Below are 9,992 nucleotides of genomic sequence, written 5' to 3'. Positions count from 1 at the left end.
AGAGGAGATATAACTCCTGGCAAGGTCACCTGATGTGCTCTTCTTTGCCTGCTCTTCTTCATCAGCTCTTTTTCGTCAGCTCTCCTCCCATCTCCCTGCTGTTCAACTGGACTGTGCATCTCACCTCAGCATTGTGGTGAGGCCTATCCACCTTTCAGACATTCTGTCTCTCATTATATTTTGATTTATTAGCTTCAATTCTAATTATATTGTATTATCTTGCATTCTGATACTATATTTAGTAAATTAGTTTGTTTCACCTCAGATTGTTGCCGCTGTTTTCAATTATTTTGGGGTCCCCTGTTCCCTTTTCCAGAGGCACGGGTCTGTGGATCCCTCTGCCGCACTAGTCACAGAACTGAGCCGAACCAGCCCTTAAACCATTGACATTCCTGGTGGAGAATGGGGGCAATAAGCTGCTTTTTAGCTTTCTAGAACTAATCTCTCTCTCTGCTCTTGGAAAGCTTCATTGGGAAAGTTTATCTGCTTCACAGGTGCTCTCTGAAAACTTGACCTTGAAAAGTTCCAGGCGGACTGCCAATATTCTGGGATATTTGTAAACATTGAGCATTGCTATCTTGCTTCCGTAAAAGCAAAAAACAAACAAAAAAAAAAAACCCACAAAAACACTTGAGTAGTGTAAATATAGAGGTGTATTATTGCAAAAGTCTATATACAGTGGCAGAAGGATTTGATCCTTTGCATGTTATCAAAGTAATCTAGTAAAAAAATCCACAAAGAAATCCAGACACTATTGCCTTGTAGACTCTGTGCTCAGGAAGAAATGCAAAGGAAAATAACCAAATGCTAATAATAGGCTATGAGCCTGGCTCAGCAAGTTCCTAGAGCCAATTAGCAAGATTCCCATTACATTTGGATAGAATTTAATTAAACTGTGCAACAAGAGCAACCAGCTGTCTCTTAGAATTAATAGATCATTTTTACTCATTCTTCTGAAGTGCATCAAGTGTTATCCTCAAATGCATATGTAGCTATTGTAATGCAGTCTGAGTTACATAGCTCTGTATGAGTATTACCATTTCATACATGGCTCATAAATTACACGAGTCTACTGATAGCTCCATATATAGTACTTAATGTTTTGCACTGGACGTTAATTAACGCATTCATTCAAAATGTTTAATTGTTTAAATGTAAATTATGTTTTGTGCATTATAACCATTGTAATTCTTTTACTCCATCTGTTCTTCTTAGAGTTTACACAGTGCAAGAAATATGCTGACTTATTACTTTTCACATAATATCTTCTTATCCACACTAGTAAAATGATTCTTCATTGGATAACTGTGGTTCGATAAAAGCACAATACATAATAATTGGAAGGTATTTTTCTCACTAGACTGGGGCACAGAATATTGTGTTTCTTTTCTAAATAACTTTTGATGCAGTTAAATTAGATTACAGAACGAAAATTCAGAGATGATTTTACAAATTCTTAGTTGCATTTTGTCATTCACACCTCAAGTTGTAGTGTGGAGAAGTTGAACTTTATTGGTGAGTTTTATCACATTTAAGACTGGAGTGGAAAGTGAAAAAGGGAAGATACCTCTGAATGGAGCTGGGTGAGTTCTTGTTTTAAAATGACAGTCTATTTGGAAAACATAAATCAACAAACAAGATATTTATCTTCTTTCTTGATTTGTTTATATTATATTATATATTAACTAAGTATTTTAACCTTTGATTTTGAAATGATAGCTTTGTGTCAAATATTAGTTCTGAAACAACTCTTCAGAGTGATTCAAGAAGTGAATAAAAAAAAAAAAAAAAAAAAAGAACTATTTACAGAGGCATAAGCCAGGAATTTAATGATAGCTCCCAGCTTTTGATAATTGGTGTAACAGTTCTTATTTCTAGGAAAGTTGAATGGCTCTGTATTCATTTAAGATGATTGAATAGAGAATATTTTCAAAAATCACCCCCCTCTGAGAATTATAACACAAATTAAACATTGAGTGCTTTCTGCTTAGGAGTGCCAGGTAAAATTAAATATATTTCATTTTATTTCATATATATTTCATATATCTCACACTGCAGTAGTGTTTATGTTTTGAGTCATATCACAATATATTTATTTCTTGTTGCACAAAATACATTTTATTAGATTGGAATTTTCAAAAATATTTAGCATTGCCTTTGATTACTTGTAAAAGGTCATTTACATAAGTACTGTTTTATTTTAATGTGGCCCTCAACTATTTTACCTTAGTCTGTTTACATCAGTGACAACAGATATTAGTATTTTACCTGCTATTAGTAATTAGAGTTGTTAAAGCAAATAAATTATGTTGAAAAGGTCATATTCGTCCTTTTTTTCCCCCTTTTTCCCCTCCTTTTTCCACCCCTTTTTTTTGTAGTTCAGTGCAATAAGTTAGGGCAGTCAAGGAAAATGTATCTTATGTATCTGTAAAGACCTTGAAAAGGCAGGGAGATTTAGCAGAGATGGTGACACAGACTAAGTCTAGTTCCTAAGCATAACAAAATATTTAATGACTTTTTTTTTTTTTTACTGTAAATAGCATATATATTTTTTTTCTTTAAGAAAATAATAAAGGTAAAAGCAAAGTTTCATTTTGCAAAAGATGTAACTCCATATCAGCACCATTGCTCATGCTGAGCTATGATTTGACCCTTGGCAGCACAGAGGTGCTCTGATTTCACTTACCTGTCTTAGTTCTGGAAGAAGGCTATTTTGTAGTCCAGCTACAGAGTACACTAATGAAGCAAGAGGCAAGAATACTATTGAGCCTTAAGCTCAGAATCGTCAGTGAAAATCTTGTGCCAATCTACAGGGGATATAAAGTTGATCTTTAGATACAGACAGTGTTTTATTATAGCTCTAACATTACAAGACAGACTTTTCTTGCTGCTCTTTCCAAACTGACCTACCAGACATACAGAATGTGCTTTTCATCAGTCTTTCTGAGCTCACCTTAACCTTTCTAACAAGCAGTTTTTCTGCTGCCTGAAAATATGAATTAGCAAGATATCCACCTGCACAAAGCTGGAACATGGCCTGAAGGTGTTATAAATTTAATAATAGCTTCTTTTAAATCACACCATCACCTCTACCTGATGTGATCCCATAGGTCATCTCTTTCAATTCCCCACTTCACTCCACAGACGTACTTCATCATGTCAATCTACAGAAAGGGGCAGTAAACAAAACTTTGCTCTAAATTTAGACTTAGAGGTTCTCTGTGCCAGAGACGTATGTCTACAATACTACAATATATGACCAAGTAAAATTTTTTTGGCTGGCCTTGACCTGAGTAACTTGATTCAATTAGGAATAGGTACTAGCAATGATATCTGGGTTTTGATTAGGCTTTGGTTTAGGTTGTTTTGTTGTTGTTGTTGTTGTTGTTGTTTTTGTTTTTGTGTTTGTTTTTGTTTTCTTCTGTTTTGTTTTCCTTTAGGACCTAATGTGGTTTAAGACTGATGCTTGGAATTTCATAGGTTTTAACTGTCTACCATTTGAGCCTGGCCAAACTACTGAGCAATTAATACTAAGTAGTTAATTCCAGCACTTGGAGTTTGAATTCGTAAAGCTTCCAATTGATAGCTAATTGCAAGCAGGATGACTGTAGATATTGGTGATTAGAAAGCATTATCGCTGTTGGTATATTGTTTATGTCAATAAAGGCTGAAGAGATAGGCAACGTAGTTTTAAAACACACAAGAAAAGGCCTATTTAGATTCTTATGTTAATTCTCTGTGAAGATTTGTGAAGCAAATGTATTTATAGGGAGAGAAATATTTTGAAGTACTTTTGCTAAAACCTTAACTTTGAAATCATTGCATTAGAGAGCAGATTGCCAGTCCTAAGCTTATTATAAATATCAGAATTATACCTCTGTTCATTATGTTAATGAGACCATATACAATTTTTGCTTAAAACCTTTTTACACGACTGAGAAAAAATATAAAGAAAAAAGACTATACCCCCCATGCAAAAACTTTGCCATCATTTACATTCTTACTCCTGCACAGTAATTATAGTTGCATTTTTTCATATAAATAAAGATCAGTAGAAGTCATTAAAAAGCATAAATTCATACAGTCTTTGAAGTGTTCGATATGTCATTCCAGTGTGGATAACTGATGATCCACCAGGAAGACAGAGGAAAATAAATCACAACATGATAGGAAAGCACACCAGTTGAAAAAAAAATGCTGATTTGAAGCTTGTTTAGTAGGAATCTTCCCAGTATCTCCCTCTGTAATTCGAAGACCAACATTGCAGTACACCTGAATGTCCCTTTGACTGCTACTCAGTATGAGTCTAATAACAAAATATGATAGAGTTCAGGAAAAAAGGAAGTACTAGTCAGGCTTGGCACACTTCCTCCGATACTCATCACTTCAGAACAATCTGTACTCAACAGTCTGATGCTGTGGGGGATAAAAATGCTGTGTTCATTAATTCCCAAACTGAAATTTTTTAGTATCCTATATTTTTATCCAGTTGAAGAGTAGTCCACACTTTTTGAATTAAAATTAATTAGTTTTTAACGAGCAGAACTTGATTTGTGATACAGCAATAATATAATGCAGCAATGTTATGGCACTGTTGTAACACAGAACAAGGATTATTGGGATGTATAGCTGGTGAATAAAAATAAATCCATTCCTGGATTACAGATAGCTAGATGTTTTACATATATATATATATATATATATAATTTTATATATATATATATATAAATATATATTTAATAATAAATAAATATATATTTAATCAATATATTCCACCCTGAAGCATGAAAAGAAATTGGGTTAAGGGAAATTAATTGTGAAACTAAGCAAAGTTGGGTAGTATTCTGAAGCAGCAGTGGACATCTCCAGTTATTACTCCTAAATTGATCAAATAGTTATCAACTACATATTGAAAAAGTAGGTTTGTTTTAAAAATAGTAAGATCGTAATGATTTTCACAATATTAAATAACTTCATGCAAATAACTCTCTTTTCTTCTCTCACATTAAGGAACATGTTTCTTTTCTATATTTTCAAGTGTTGGAAATATTGCATTGTAGATTCTGAGCTTTTATTTTAATAGATTTTACAAGTCAACACTGTGCATACTATAAGGGCTTATTCTGTCAATATATTTTTGGGATAGAACTAATGAAAACCAGGGAAATATAATGAAAAGAAAAAAAAGTCCAGCTTTCACTTTGAAAATTTTAATATTCCAAAGCAATATGCTGTGCTTACCAAAACTGAGTGACAAAGAAACCAGTTTTGTTTCTTTCAGAAATAGTCACTTTCAAGTCCAACACTCCGGATGGTAAAGAACTATTTTTGTCACTTAAAGAGAGGATTTCTTCAGGTAGAGAAAGCTATCATTACAGCATTTAGAATGAAAAAATAAGAATTTTCTGATAAAAAAAAACCTTTCAATAGATATTACTTTCTCAACATACTGTTGTTATTATAAAAGAAAAAAAAGATTTTTTGTATTATATTTTAATCTAAGAAATTTAATGATATAGACATGACATTTCACATCTACAGTGTGTCTGTTTGTTACACAAATTTGCCATGATAAAAATTGCACGAATTGAAAAACAGGGATCTTTTGTATAATATGATTTGGATGATATGGACATACCAGACAACTTAATTCTATGACGACTGAAGTTTCAGGCAAATTCTTCATACAGCAGTTTAAAATATGCAAGAAAAAAAATCAGCACCTTTAACAAAAAAACTAAATTCTACATAAGATGGACGAGAACTGTAATGAGTAGGCATCAGAAAACTAATAGGTCAGCATATTAAGACATTAGGTTACTTAATAAGAGCTGTCTTTCTTAATCCTCCTTTTCCTATTAGAAATTGTAATTGCCAAAATGGAATTCATTTTTTGATTTTCTGGCTATGTTATATTGCTATTAACTCACTCTGCTCTGATGTGAAACCACGTTCACCTCAGTTCTCAGTTTTTTCAAACCACAGCTCTGGGGTCTTCTGTAGTAGGCGTGGCGAGGAGACGGTGTGTGACGGGGTCAGGTTCCCTATGCTCAGGGCTTGCCAGGTGCTGTCCCATAATAGGACAGCGTGTATGCAAGGGGTGTAGACAAAGCAGGACAAGAATATTTAAGTGCCTGCTACATTTTAATAAACGCCATTTTGCTTCACCTATACTTGGGGTCTGTGTGAGCATTTGGCCCCGACCCGGTTAGGGGTCGGTTTCGCTGGCAAAGCAGCATCTTATGGGGTAGAAAACGAATGATGCAGAGAGAGCGGCAACAGTCTTCTATCTTTTTAATATACCAGGTGTTTTTTTTGTTTGTTTGTTTGTTTTAAAATGAATTTTACATGTACTGATCTTGGATGGAGACTCAGTTTCTGCTTTATTCAAAAAGAATTTGCTCACACCAAGGCCCACAGAACTGACTTATTCTGTGATTCAGGATTTGAATGTATGTTCAGAATGTTTTACTAAGTACATATGGAAAAATATATAGAGTTATAAAGTGGGGTTTTTTTTTTTGTGTGTGTATATTTTTGTTTTTGTTTTTTGGCGTTGGAAAAAATAATATTAAAAATGACCCCTTCTCCTATGTGAAGGTGGGTGCTTTCTTGAAGACATGTAATGCATTGAATGATAAGTTAAAGTGAAGGGGGGAGAAGCATAGCACATGTACTTTTCACTGTTTTAAAGTAATAGAGTTCCATCTCAAATAGTTTCCTTCTGACTAAGGAATGAAGTGCCATCAGGCTCTGTCTTGAGAATGTGTGGCTTGAACAGCACATTCTGTTCACTTCTGGTGTTTTTCTCAGCTGTGGCAGAGTGCTCCAGTCTATGATTAACTGTTGAACTGTACCAACATACATAAACAAATAAACTGAATAGCTTTGGATCCACATCATTTCTCTGGACAACTTTCCTGCTTAAACATCCTGATATAATGGAAATAATGCATGTTTTAAATGTAAAGCATCTCATAATATGCACTGATTAATTGGAAGAGTCCATGGTAAAGGAGACAGTGATACTTTCCTAATTTTATCTCGTGGATTCTGCACTAACCATTGCCTACTCTATTGTCAGATAGGTTTTAAAACTGAGTAGAAAGAAAGAAGCTAAGGTCTTTTGAGTGGTTATTGGAACTTTGTGGCTTGAGTAAAAGTTGTCTTTTCTGCAGTGAAGACATGAATATCTACGGAGAGAAACTGAAGACAGTAGGATGAAGTTTCTGATGTTACAGGAATGTAGAGTGCACTGATTTTATTGGATGCTTTGTGTGTAAAAGATCTGATGCTGGGAAATAAGAACTTACAACTTAATGTGAAGCCAATAAGGGTTGTGAATGCTCAGTTGGCATTTCAATCTTCTCATCTCAACTTTCCAGTGGTGTGGGGTGGATATGTGATTCTGAAAGTCTATACACTAATGTGGCTTCATTGATTTTAAAGCAAACTGCTCTGAGAAAGACTAATAGAATTTTTCTTTTTTTTAATTTCACTCTCTAGACAGCACAGTATTTGGCAAAACTAATCTAACATGTTTGCCTTTTTGATCTTCTTGTTTTGCCATTTCGGGTTTTCAGTCAACACTAGAAACATTAGAACTATGCTTTTCTACGTCTTTTTGATGTTTAAATTGTTTCATATCCACCCAAATAAACAAGCAGTCAGAGCACACATTAAGAAAATACTTTTCTTTCAACCAGTGTTCAGCTGCCAGTTTACCTGAACTGACTGACTCCACTGAATGTTAAGGAAATATTTCCTCTTCTAACTTTAGTTCTGTAGAGGGGCGCCCCTCAAAATATAATATTTTGCATTGGTAGTAACCAATTCAAGTCTCTTTAGAGACATCTCTTGTACCTGCCTAGTATAGCACCGGTAAAGTACTCCAGTACTAAACATTTCTGTAGTACTGGGTCTTTGTTACATGCCAGTATAGTGGCTGTGGAGTCTCCTTCTATGGAGATATTCAAGTTCCATTTGGATGTCTACCTGGGATGACCTATTGTAGGATACCTGCTTTAGCTGGGGGGTTGGACTCAGTGATTTCTAGAGGTCTCTTTCAACCCCTACAATTCTGTGATTCTGTGATTCTAATTGATATATATTTCCACTGAAATGGCTGGAAATAGCATTTATAACTATGCCACAATAACTGGAATATTAACATAATTTACTATTGCTAGTGACACTAACTACTTCAAAAGGGATATATATATGAAACCTTTGTTTTTATTTATTTGTTTATTTATTTTCTGTCACAGAGTTAACTAGATCAATCTATGCCTGTGACAGGGGGCAGTAAGCGGTGGGGCCTCTTTAGCTCGTGGTACCTCTTCTGCTGGTGATGTTCCAAACTTTTTGCCTCAGAGTGCACTGTGCACCAGTATCCACCAATGTCCTACATTTCAGTGGTTCTGATGTGCCAAGCCATCGGATCCACACAGCCCAATAAGCTCTATTATCTCTTTCCCCCCCCAGCTGAGGGCAGGGCCCCTCTATTCATTACCTGTGGTAACCAGAGCAAATGCACTGGTGGTTGATCTGCTTTGTAATTTGCTCACCCGTGCTCATAGTACAGGAATAGCTTGGTCATGCCACTTCCTCATGTCTTCTCCATGGTCACGTAAGTAACGCCACAAGGCAATTTGTGATGTAGGATTCCTTACTGGAGCTGGAAAGCGTTTGCCTTTAACAGCTGAGATTTTTGATGGTGCATGTGAGAAGGAGGGTTCTTCATCTTTAACTAGTTGGATTTGCATTAGTTTGATCAGCTCCTTCATTAGACTCTTGATTATCCTGATCTTCATCAAGCGTTTCTGGTACTACTACAGGTTTGTCACGATTAATCAGTAACGACACTTGCTCTTGCATTTCATTCAGTTGGTCCGTTATTTGTAAGATGGCGGAAATGGAAGCATGATTTGGGATTAGCTGTTGTTCATAGTTTTGGAGTGTAAGAATCAATTCAAAAACTAAGGGTCTTCTCTGTTGGTCCTGGTATCTGTCAAACATTGCCATTAGTGTACCGGCATATCTGTCTGGTGCTGTTGTTGTAAGTTTCTGCCATATATCAGTCGTTGTCCTCACCCTCTCAGGGTCGTGGTCTTGGCGTGGGTGGTTAGGAACAAAGTTAGGGTCATACAACATTTCCACCATGGCTATTTCCCTCAAATACTGGATACCTTTTCAGCAGTATCCCACCTTCTCTTCACAGGCTTCAAGCCGTCTTTGGAGGAGTACCTTTCCTTCACGGCTATTAACACTTGTTCCCAGAGGGGGGCAGCCCCATCCAAACATCAACTAATTTCTCTGTCAATAGATGAATCTCTGGCCCTAGTTGGTGACTAACATTACCATCTAGAGACAACCTACGGGCCCCGCCATCCCAACAGCGAACCAACCAGGAAACGAGAGTTTCATTTGGGCGCTGTGTAAACTCCTTTCTTGATCCTTGGATTTCAGTCATCTTCAGAGGCCGACGAGTAGTAATAGAGACTTCCTCTTCATCACTCTCTTCTGCATGTCTCTTAATTTTTACTTTTGCCTTTCCTGATGATGGTGGTTCTGAGGAGGGCTCCTCACCTGTATCTTCCTCCACCTCCTCCTCTGCTTCTTCTTTTTTCCGTTCTAGATGCGAGGACACTCGTTTCCATTTTGTACCTTTCACAGGGGCAACTGATATTGTTACTGGTGTCTCCTGTAATTGATCAGATTTGACTTGGAGATTCTCCCCTTTGGCTTGAACCTCAGCTCAGAAACTCTCTCTCTCCAAAACAGTATTATATAGGGCATGGTAAGCACAAGTCAAACCCCAAATAAGTTGTACCTCTTTAGATTTATGTAAGCCGCACCATCCCTGACTCAAATACTGACTTAGTTTCTCGGGATCCCACAGCTGTTCAAGAGTGAAATCCCATGACATTGTAGGTCCCCATGCTTCTAAGATTTTTCCTAAACCTCTCCATATTCCCTGCCAGTCAGCATTC

The 9,992-nt window shown here is 36.2% G+C and overlaps 1 pseudogene; it reads right to left on the bottom strand.

Moving 5' to 3' along the window:
* Positions 1 to 8,501: 8,501 nt before the first annotated feature.
* Positions 8,502 to 9,685, bottom strand: LOC149919916 (uncharacterized; annotated as a pseudogene).
* Between the last annotated feature and the right edge of the window lie 307 nt (positions 9,686 to 9,992).

Source organism: Phasianus colchicus, chromosome 1 (genome assembly GCF_987193195.1).
Source record: "Phasianus colchicus chromosome 1, bPhaCol1.hap1.1, whole genome shotgun sequence".
In the NCBI taxonomy this organism is placed as follows: Eukaryota; Metazoa; Chordata; class Aves; order Galliformes; family Phasianidae; genus Phasianus; species Phasianus colchicus.
Note: the sequence above shows the minus strand (reverse complement) of the source record. Positions and strands in the feature narration are given on the sequence as shown.